General features: G+C 37.4%; 1 non-coding gene across 1 annotated transcript; it reads right to left on the bottom strand.

The window, feature by feature from the left end:
• Positions 1–4,215: 4,215 nt before the first annotated feature.
• On the bottom strand, positions 4,216–4,334 carry LOC139183321 (5S ribosomal RNA). The gene has a single exon (XR_011566921.1). It is a non-coding gene; the product is annotated as a 5S ribosomal RNA (ribosomal RNA).
• Between the last annotated feature and the right edge of the window lie 7,444 nt (positions 4,335–11,778).

The raw sequence follows: 11,778 nt of genomic DNA, 5'->3' as shown, positions 1-11,778 counted from the left end.
TCCATCACCAACTCCCGGAGTTTACTCAAACTCAAGTCCATCAAGTCGGTGATGCCATCCAAACATCTCATCCTCTGTTGTCCCCTTCTTCTCCTGCCTTCATTCTTTCCCAGGATCAGGGTCTTTTCAAATGAGTCAGTTCTTCACATCAGGTGGCCAAAGTATTGGAGTTTCCGCTTCAGTATCAGTCCTTCCAATGAATATTCAGAACTGATTTCCTTTAGGATTTCCTTTAGGTAGAATCTCCTGGCAGTACAAGGGACTCTCAAGAATCTTCTTCAACACTACATTCAAAAGCAACAATTTTTTGGCACTCAGCTTTCTTCATAGTCCAACCCTCTCATTCATATATGACTACTGGAAAAACCATAGCTTTGACTAGACAGACCTTTGTTGGCAAGGTAATGTCTCTACTTTTTAATATGCTGTCTAGGTTGGTTATAACTTTTCTTCCAAGGAGCAAGTGTCTTTTAATTTAATGACTGAAGTCAGCATCTGCAGTGATTTTGGAGCCCCCCAAAATAAATTATCTCATTGTTTCCATTGTTTCCCCATCTATTTGCCATGAAGTGATGGGACCGGATGCCATGATCTTAGTTTTCTGAATGTTGAGTTTTAAGCCAACGTTCTCACTCTACTCTTTCAGTTTCATCAATAGGCTCTTTAGTTCTTTTTTACTTTCTGCCATACGGGTGGTGTCAACTACATATCTGAGGTTATTGATATTTCTCCCAGCAGTCTTGATTCCAGCTTGTGCTTCTTCCAGCCCAGCGTTTCTCATGATGTACTCTGCATATAAGTTAAATAAGCACGGTGACAATATAGAGCCTTGACATACTCCTTTCCCGATTTGGAACCAGACTGTTGTTCCATGTCCAGTTCTAACTGGTGCTTCTTGACCTGCATACGGATTTCTCAGGAGGCTGGTCAGATGGTCTGGTATTCCCATCTCTTGAAGAATTTTCCACAGTTTTTTGTGATCCACACAGGCAAAGGCTTTGGCATATTCAATAAAGCAGAAATAGATGTTTTTCTGGAACTCTCTTGCTTTTTTGATGATCCAGCAGATGTTGGCATTTTGATCTCTGGTTCCTCTGCCTTTTCTAAATCCAGCTTGAACATCTGGAAGTTCACAGTTCATGTACTGTTGAAGCCTGGCTTGAAGCATTTTGAGCATTACTTTACTAGTGTGTGAGATGAGTGCAATTGTATGCTAGTCTGAGAAATGTTTGGCATTGCCTTTCTTTGGGACTGGAATGAAAACTGACCTTTTCCAGTCATTTGACCACTGCTGAGTTTTCCAAATTTGCTGGCACATTGAGTACAGCACTATCTCAACATCAACTTTTAAGATTTGAAATAGCTCAACTGGAACTCCATCACCTCCACTAGCTTTGTTCATAGTGATGCTTCCTAAGGCCCACTTGACTTTGCATTCCAGAAGTCTGGCTCTAGGTTGGTGATCACACCATCATGCTTATCTGGGTCATGAAGATCTTTTTTGTATAGTTCTTCTGTGTATTCTTGCCACCTCTTCTTAATATCTTCTGCTTCTGTTAGGCCCATACCATTTCTGTCCTTTATTGATCCCATCTTTTCATGAAATGTTCCCTTGGTATCTCTAATTTTCTTGATGAGATCTGTAGTCTTTCCCATTCTATTGTTTTCCTCTATTTCTTTGCATTAATCACTGAGGAAGGCTTTCTTATCTCTCCTTGCTATTCTTTGGAACTCTGCATTCAAATGGATATATCTTTCCTTTTCTCCTTGCCTTTAGCTTCTCTCTTTTCTCAGCTATTTGTAAGGCCTCCTCAGACAACCATTTTGCCTTTTTGTATTGCTTTTCCTAGGGGGTGGTCTTGATCCCTGCCTCCTGTACAGTGTCATGAACCTCTGTCCATAGTTCTTCAGGCACTCTGTCTGTCAGATGGGCTATGGAAAATGGGCATATGTTTTAAAAAAGCATGGAAAATCATCATTGCAGTGTTAGAGTCGTTCTAACCCCAGTATGGTCTCATAAACCTGAGGTCCTTGTGGCTCTTCCTTACATAAAATCATCATGAACTCCTCTGCCCCTTGGTAGCTGACTTCCTCTGGAGGGCTGCTCACCTGATAGTAGTCGCCACGATCCCTGCAGTCTCTTCTGTCCCATCAACGTATAGCTCGTTACTATTGAATAATTTGCCACCACCAAACTTCATAGTTCTGCTGAAACTACCACATTTGCAATCTATTAAAATTCTAAATATACTTTTTAGAACTTTTAGTTTACAACTGATACTAAGATTTACCCACATCATTATATAATATTCTCTGGGGTTAGCTTCATTTGGAAGTCTCAGGCTATTTCAGTGCAATTTCATTTAAAAAAACATGAGTGCTAATAATACTAAGTTCCTTGCCATAGTGTATGATTTGTAGACTTCTGCCTTTCAGTCCAGTAAAATTTTAAAAAATAACAGAAACATGTAGGTTTGATAATGTCTAATTTTAACTAAAAAAGACGAGAAACCTCTGCTGTCTACTCTCACTACTGCTTTAAGATAAACATATGCTTTATTCTAATAAAGGATAATCTCCCTGTTTAAAAAATATGAATATATTCTACATTTAGAAAAACTCCATAATCATACCGATTTTCCTAATTTTTATACAGTTTAGTCAAGATTTTTGTTCTGTTGGCTTAGGAGAAAGTGATGCAAGAGCTAGGGAATAGATTTTGAAATCAGACAGACTTGGGTTTATATCCCATTTTGTCATTTTCTAGGTTTCTGAACTTAATTAACTTCCCTTAATCAGTTTCTTTACTTGTAAAAAAAAAAAAATAATAATTATGTTTTGCCCCAGCACATGGTTAATGGAAACATTAAAAGAGCTAATGAATGTGTAAAAAATTATTAACTGATATGTCATAAAATGTAATTTAAAAAAATCTATTGAGGACCTTGAGGGAATTACAAGTATTTCCCTCCTCCCAATGTGAAGGAAGAGGAAGAAAGGAGAGCTAACAATTATTTTGTGCCTTCTGTATCTCAGGAACAGATGTAGCTCTCTTCATTTATTTTAATTATCCCAACAAAGCCAAAATTTCATATTTTAATCAAGTTTTTATAGCTGGAAAAAATTGTGATCTCAGAGAGTCAAACAATTTGCTCCAATCACACAGCTGATGAAAGGTGAAATTAAGAATTCAGACCAAAGCTTGTTCAACTCACTATTTCATGCTCTTCTCTGAGAAAAATCAGCATAGACTACATCATCAAACATATCATCCTTTTTTTCTTTAAGCTCTTAAAGTATGAAATGTTAACTTGGGGGTTAGCGTGTAGTAGTAGGGCTGCCTCAAGGACAGATTTCTGTCAGTATAGTTTATCCCTTAGGAATTAAGCTCCTGGTTTATGTTTGGAAAGCCCTCTCCTTTATTATAATTAACTGTCAAATTAACTTTCATTATGAATAATTTAACACAATTATTAACAAGTACTTTAGGAAGATTCTTAGAAAAGTTAAACAATACCATGACTTTTATTTTTTATTTTTATTTTTTTTTTACCATGACTTTTAAAATAAAGCTTTTCCAACTTCCTTTTTGGCCTAAAACAAAATGATAATACAGTCTTAGAAACTAATCATTTAATTTTGAACTTTGGAACCAGTTAAAAAATTACACTCTGTATTAGTGTAAGAATGGCATATGAAACTAATTACTGTTGAATTACTTCCATTGATATTACTTTACATTTCCTTAATAATAAAGATAATGTATTTGAGGTCTGGTTCATAAAGTTTTGTGATATTTTAAAATGGTTTTCTCTCACAATATATAAAGAATTTTATGAAAGCACTTATCTTGTTTCTACACATTTGAGAAATACAATGGCTGAATTTTAGTTTCAAAAATTTTTTTGAACTTACAGATCAGCTGTTTTAGTATCATACTACTGCTACTGCTAAGTCACTTTAGTCGTGTCCCACTCTGTGCGATCCCATAGACAGCAGCCCACCAGGCTCCCCCGTCCCTGGGATTATCCAGGCAAGAACACTGGACTGGGTTGCCATTTCCTTCTCCAATGCATGAAAGTGAAAAGTGAAAGTGAAGTCGCTCAGTAGTGTCCGACTCTTAGCGACCCCATGAACTACAGCCTACCAGGCTCCTCCATCCATGGGATTTTCCAGGCAAGAGTACTGGAGTGGGGTGCCATTGCCTTCTCCGAAAGCCTACAGCACCCGGTATTCCCAGGTGGTCTCCCATCCAAGTACTAACCAGGCCCGACCCTGCTTAGCTTCCGAGATCAGACGAGATTGGGCGCGTTCAGAGTGGTGTGGCCGGAGACACATCAGTCTTCAAACTATGGATACATTGATGGAGCACAGACTTTCTAGACATCATTTATATGCTATACTGAAACATGTCATAAAGTGAAAAGTGGATGGGAACAGAGTGGAAGCCAGGAATCTGGACTCACTGTAAAATATTACATACACCTCTGCATGTTCCTTATGTGCCTATGTGCTAAGTTGCTTCAGTATGTCTGACTCCATGAGACCCTATAGTGCCTGGTGGGCTACCTCTGTCCATGGGATTCCCCAGGCCAAGAATACTGGAGTGAGTTGCTGTGCCCTTCTCCAGGGATCTTCCCAACCCAGGGATGGAACCCAAGTCTCTTTTATCTCCTGCTCGTGCCACCTGCTGAGTCAGTTGGTTCCTTATGTACTTCCAGTAAATATCACAGAGGAAATTCCTCTGATTTATTTTACATCCATCTTTTAGCATCTAAAACAGTGCATGGTACAGAGAAAACACTGGCAACCATGCATATCTGGAAGATATTTTGGTGTTTGGCATTGTAGAACAGTACTTTTCTATGGCTAATTTGAAGTTCTCATTTTGTATAAGTTGAGCTCTTACAAAAGTCAGATATATGGAGCTGAAAAGAAAATAAAGGTTTTCTAAGTGAAATGGGGTATTAGCGGTGTTTATGTCTCTTTGCCCTGGGCAATCTTTGTATGTGGCTTTAACAGAAGGGAGCAATCAGTTGTATATTAGATTTTAAACTATCCTATTAGGCATCTACTTTGATCTCTGGGACATCAAGGGTGATACCAAGCCAAGGTGCTCTCCTTGTTGGGATTTACCTTTATTCTATAAAATGGCAAATATCAATGTGCTTCCTGTGGTGGATTCATGTCAATGTATGGCAAAACCAATACAATACTGTAAAGTAAAAAAAAAAAAAAAATGTGCTGCTTTTCTTTCCTTTCTTAAACTTCATGTGTCAATTCTAAAAAATCATTACTAAGCTGTATTTGCTACCTGAGTATGGTTTTTCAGAAACCTAGACAGAGAATCTAGAGATAAGTAGCAAGCAATTTCATTCTTTACTTCCCACTGAGCTTTCCCATTGCAGCTGAAATGCTATGTGACCTTTGAATCACCTAGTCACAGCAGGGTAACTTTAAAGGACATTTGACTGGAGTTAACATTAAGCCCTGGAACATTCAGGTTATTTCTGACATAAGACCAAATATATACAGTGTTATTGGCTGGGCACAAAGTGATTTTTCTTCTCCCTTTGCCTTTTTTTCCCTCAGGTCAAATACAATTTACTCTTTGTTCAAAAGTACTATTTTGAACTAGCATTGCCTCAATTTATCCATTTTCCTCTGGAAATAAATTCTTTATTCCCATACCCGTAAGTTAGAACACTTTGTTATTTCTGTTAGATGTACTTGGCTTATATTTTATCCGATGGGATCTTTGAGGATGAGAAGCATGTGTCTCTTGGTTATTAGTATCCACAAGATCTGCTTTATATTCTGTTTCTTTTTAGGTACTTGTAAAACATCAGAAAGGAAATGGTTTGATTTTTATATCTCTGTATCTACATGAGTCTTGAATATCAATCTTTATTGCAAGAATGATATTTACATATTATTGTTATGAATAAAATCAACAACAACTAATAGTCCTGATCAATTTTTAATATGCCAAACACAAGCACTGTATTTGTGCACATGAATAGCCCAGGGAATCTTGTTAAAATGCAGATTTTGATTTCCTAAGTCTGGGGGAGATCTGAAAATCCGCATTTCAAACAGGTACCTAGGCGATATTCCTGTTGCTTGTCCAAGGACCACACAACAGGCATATGAAGTAGGTACTCATTTTTAGATGAGGAATTTGAAATTAAAGAGATGAAATAATTTGCCCAACATAATACAATAAGAGTTTGGCAGAGTTGGGACTCAAAATGATTTCAATTTGTTGCCGAAGCTCATCATCAATCAATAGTTCTAAGAGTTACTTGAGAGAAAATACTCATTTTTCTCTCCTCAGACTATTTTAGGGTTTATAAACTATAATATAAATGAATTAGTAGAGAAATAAATGGAAGCTTGTATGTGTTCTTTTTATTCAACAATATCAAAAACAACAGAATGATCTCTGTTGTTTCCAAGGCAATCCATTTAATATCACAGTAATCCAGGTCTATGCCCCAACCAGTAATGCTGAAGAAGCTGAACGGTTCTGTGAAGACCTACAAGACCTTCTAGAACTAACACCCCAAAAAGGTGTCATCTTCATTATAGGGTACTGGAATGCAGAAGTAGGAAGTCAAGAAACACCTGGAGTAACAGGCAAATTTGGCCTTGGACTACAAAATGAAGCAGGTCAAAGGCTAACAGAGTTTCGCCAAGAGAATGCACTGGTCACAGCAAACACCCTCTTCCAGCAACACAAGAGAAGACTCTACACATGGACATCACCAGGTCGTCAATACTGAAATCAGATTGATTATATTCTTTGCAGCCAAAGATGAGAAGCTCTGTATAGTCAGCAAGAAAAAATTACCAGGAACTGACTGTGGCTCAGATCATGAACTCCTTATTGCCACATTCAGACTTAAATTGAAAAAAGTAGGGAAAACCATTAGACCATTCTTGTGTGACCTAAATCAAATCCCTTATGATTATAAAGTGGAAGTGACAAATAGATTCAAGGGATTAGATCTGAAAGAGTGCCTGAAGAACTATGGATAGAGGTTCGTGACACTGTACAGGAGGCAGTGATCAAGACCATGCCCAAGAAAAAGCAATGCAAAAAGGCAAATGGTTGTGTGAGGAGGCCTTACAAATAGCTGAGAAAAGAAGAGAGCTAAAGGCAAAGGAGAAAAGGAAAGATATATCCATTTGAATGCAGAGTTCCAAAGAATGGCAAGGAGAGAAAAGATAGCCTTCCTCAGTGATCAATGCAAAGAAATAGAGGAAAACAATGGAATGGGAAAGACTAGAGATCTTGCCAAGAAAATTAGAGATACCGAGGGAACATTTCATGCAAAGATGAGCACAATAAAGGACAGAAATGGTACAGTCCTAACAGAAGCAGAAGATATTAAATTGAGGTGGCAGGAATACACAGAAGAACTATACAACAAAGATCTTCATGACCCAGAAAATCACGATGGTGTGGTCCACTCACCTAGATCCAGACATCCTGGAATGCAAAGTCAAGTGGACCTTAGGAAGCATCACTACAAACAAAGCTAGTAGAGGTGATGGAATCCCAGTTGAGCTATTTCAAATCCTAAAAGATAATGCTGTGAAAGTGCTGCACTCAATATGCCAGCAAATTTGGAAAACTCAGCAGTGGCCACAAGACTGGAAAAGTTCAGTTTTCATTCCAATCCCAAAGAAAGGCAATGCCAAAGAATGCTCAAACTACCTCACAATTTCACTCATCTCACATGCTAGTAAAGTAATGCTCAAAATTCTCCAAGCCAGGCTTTAACAGTATGTGAACTGTGAACTTCCAGATGTTCCAGCTGGACTTAGAAAAAGTAGAGAAGCCAGAGATCAAACTGCCAAAATCTGTTGAATCATCAAAAAACCAAGACAATTCCAGAAAAACATCTACTTTTGCTTTATTTACTGTGCCAAAACATTTGACTGTGTGGTTCACAACAAAGTATGGAAAATTCTGAAAGAGAGGGAAATACCAGAAAGCCTGACCAACCTCCTGAGAAATCTGTATGCATGTCAAGAAGCAACAGTTAGAACTGGACATGAAACAATAGACTGGTTCCAAATCGGGAAAACAGTACATCAAGGCTGTATATTGTCACCCTGCTTATTTAACTTATATGCAGAGTACATCATGAGAACACTGGGGTGGATGAAGCACAAGCTGGAATCAAGATTGCTGGGAGAAATATCAATAACCTCAGATACACAGATGATATCACCTTTATGGCAGAAAGTGAAGAACTAAAGAACCTCTTGATGAAAGTGAAAGAGGAGAGTGGAAAAAGTGGGTTAAAACTCAACATTCAGAAAAGTAAGATCGTGGCATCCGGACCCACCACTTCATGGCAAATAGATGGGGAAACAATGGAAACAGCGAGAGAATTTATTTTTTTGCGGCTCCAAAACCACTGGAGATTGTGACTGCAGCTGTGATATTAAAAGACGCTTGCTCCTTGGAATAAAAGCTGTGACCAACCTAGACAGCATGGTAAAAAGCAGAGACATTACTTTACCAACAAAGTTCTGTCTAGTCAACGCTATGGTTTTTCTAGTAGTCATGTATGGATGTGAGAGTTGGATCATAAAGAAAGCTGAGTGCTGAAGAATTGATGCTCTTGAACTGTGGTGCTGGATAAGACTCTTGAGAGTCCCTTGAACTGCAAGGAGATCCAACCAGTCCATCCTAAAGGAGATCAGTCCTAAATTTTCATTGGAAGGACTGATGCTGAAGCTGAAACTCCAATACTTTGGTCACCTGATGCAAAGAACTCCTTGGAAAAGACCCTGATGCTGGGAAAGACTGAAGGCGTGAGGAGAGCGACAGAGGATGTGATGGTTGAATGGCATCACTGACATGAGTTTGAGTAGGCTCTGGGAGTTGGTGATGGACAGGGAAACCTGGTGTGCTGCAGTCCATGTGGTTGAAAAGAGTCGGACACGACTGAGTGACTGAAATGAACTGATAGAATTTTCAAAACACATCCAACATTACTTTATTTGTCTGTTTATTTTATTGCATATCAGTAACAATTCAAAGACTAGAACTGATCTGCCAACCCCATTTTGAGTTGCATTTCTGTAAACCACTATGATATTGAGGAGATTTTTATATGTATTTGTCCACTCAATGGAAATGACAATGTTAGTTTTTTTTTTTTTTATTAAAAATGTAGCTATTTGCATTTAAAACATGGTTTTGGATTTGATGTGAGGAAGGGAGAAACAGAGGAAAGAAGGAAAGGAGAAAAGAAGGAAGAAAGGGGGAAGAAAAGAAAGACCCAAGGAAAAAAATGAAAATAAAACTTAATTCTGCCTTTTATGATTTTAAAGTAAAATCTTACAGATGGGTCTTATGATATGACTTTTGCTTTAAAAAGCAAAGTGAATTGATCCTTTTGTTTCATACCCAGTTATTTAGAGAAAAGTATGTTGTTTTTTTTTTTTCTAAAAAGGATTGCTATTTACTTAATTCTATTGAATTTTTATTCCTTCTAGTTTTTCTGTTATTTTGTGTGGCATTAGACACCTAATCCTTGATTCTGAGTGTAAGGTCAAGCAGAGGTTACATCAATATTTTTTCTATCATTTCATAAGAAAAATAACACATTGTATGATTTATTGATTTTAAACATTCCTCCCTTCTTCAGTCATCTCAGTAGAAAATAGAAGATAAAGTAGAAAACAGAAGGTAAACTTGTGAACACATTGTCCTGTGGATTTGTAGGTCAGCAAGGAGAGTGTCTGGTCTTTCTCCTTTTATCTCATTCATCTGGAGCACTTAAACATCTTTTTTAGAAGAGAATCTGCAGCCTACTCCAATATTCTTTCCTGGAAAATCCCAAGGACAGAGGAGCCTGGTGGACTACAGTCTGAAAGGACCTCAAAGAGTTGGACACGACTGAGCACCACCTCCAACACACACAGACACAGACACACACACACACACACACAGACACACACACACACACACACACACACACACTGCCATAGTTTCACAAGTGTCTTACTCTAGAATCTTTTAAAGTCAATCTCTTTTAGAAAGAATGATTAGCTTAGTTCCTTTTTGGTGTTTAAACTTCTACTGAAAACGTTTCAATGTTTTCAGTTGTGACTATCTACCTAGCACCTAGTATCCAATATTTTATCTTTGATACAGTATTAATACTTTTGTCTATCTGTAGAATGTATTCAAATTCCAAAATTCAGCAGTTTAAGACTTCCTTTGCTTTTGATTTTTTCCCCATTATATTGAAATTAAACTAAAACTTGTTCTGAATATGTAGTAAGGAGCTCACAAGTTGTAAATCCCTAAAAGTTTGCAATAATATTGTCTAGGAAATAAAAATATATTGAGTAGCTAATTCCTGAGATTGTACCATGATTTTGTAAGGGGATGTATATATTAGAATCCTGAAAAAAAAAAAAAGAGTTCTGCAAATTTTCCTGAAATCTTTCTTTTGGAGAGTCAACTTCACATTGGAAATGCAAACTGACCTGGCATGTGTATCGACTTTGTTGCTGGAAGCTTCATGGCCTTAAACAAATGACTTCCCTTCTTTAATTTTTTTTTTTTTTTTGTATTATTACCTATAAGATGGGATTAATATATCCAGTTTTTTTGGGGATTACATGAGATAGCATACGAAAAGAACATATCTTGTTTATGATGTTCATATAGTGTTTATTTCTTTCCTTTAAACTTTATTTTTGAGGGAGCATATTGATAGTTTTGTATTCATGAACAATACCTGCGAAATAATTTTATGCAGAATGAATACTGTTTTGTGATGAGATATCATATGTCTATGTCTCAATCAATATTTATTTCTATTCCTATTCCTACATTGATATCTATATCCAACTCTATTTTTCACTCTGTATTAGTCTTCTATCTATATTTTCCTTTTAACAGGGTTTGGAATCTTATCACCTGAATCAAGATATTGCTTTATTGCTCACCAGGTAGCTTTTGGTGCCATGGAGTTCCCTTGCTGTCTTGTTGATCACATCTCAATCTCTGGGGAGCCTTTGAAAGCTCGTCTCTCAGATCTTGTGCTCAGACTTTAGATGGCTGCTGCAATACACTGTACAGTGAAGTCTAAGTGCTTTGTGAGGGATTTCTGTGAACTTTCCTACCTTGCTCTCAGTGTTCAGTGAACTGTTATAAACATAAGAAAGTGTTAACATAATTATTGTGGCGGAGTGCTGATGGCAGGAATGATCTTGATGTGTGCCACTGGAGCTGGAACTTGAAAGATAGAATTTGGCTTGATAGGGGTGGTAATAGGAAGACCTTATTCATATACTTTAACATTTAGATCATTCACTTTACCTTATAACATCCCGAAGAATACTGATCCTTAGCTTGTGTACCTTTCTTTCACTTTTAAAATATGTTATAGTCAAAATTTTATTATCAGATATGTACTGTGTGTTAGTCACTTAGTCATGTCCGACTCTTTGTGGCCCCATAGACTATAAGCCCATGAGGCTTCTCTGTCCATGGGTTTTCTCAGGCAAGAATACTGGAGTGGGCTGCCATTTCCTTTTCCAGGAGATCTTCCCAACCCAGAGATTGAACCTGGGTCTCCCACATTGCAGGCAAATTCTTTACCATCTGAGCCAGCAGGGAAGCCCCACATATATACTATTTTATATGTTTCCTGACAAAATATATTTTTGTCTGACATGAAAAATCCACATTTCAATCGACATTTTCTTCTTCCTCGTTGTGTGTTGTTAAGACTCACTAAT

The sequence above is a fragment of the Bos indicus genome, chromosome 5, assembly GCF_029378745.1.
Source record: "Bos indicus isolate NIAB-ARS_2022 breed Sahiwal x Tharparkar chromosome 5, NIAB-ARS_B.indTharparkar_mat_pri_1.0, whole genome shotgun sequence".
In the NCBI taxonomy this organism is placed as follows: Eukaryota; Metazoa; Chordata; class Mammalia; order Artiodactyla; family Bovidae; genus Bos; species Bos indicus.
Note: the sequence above shows the minus strand (reverse complement) of the source record. Positions and strands in the feature narration are given on the sequence as shown.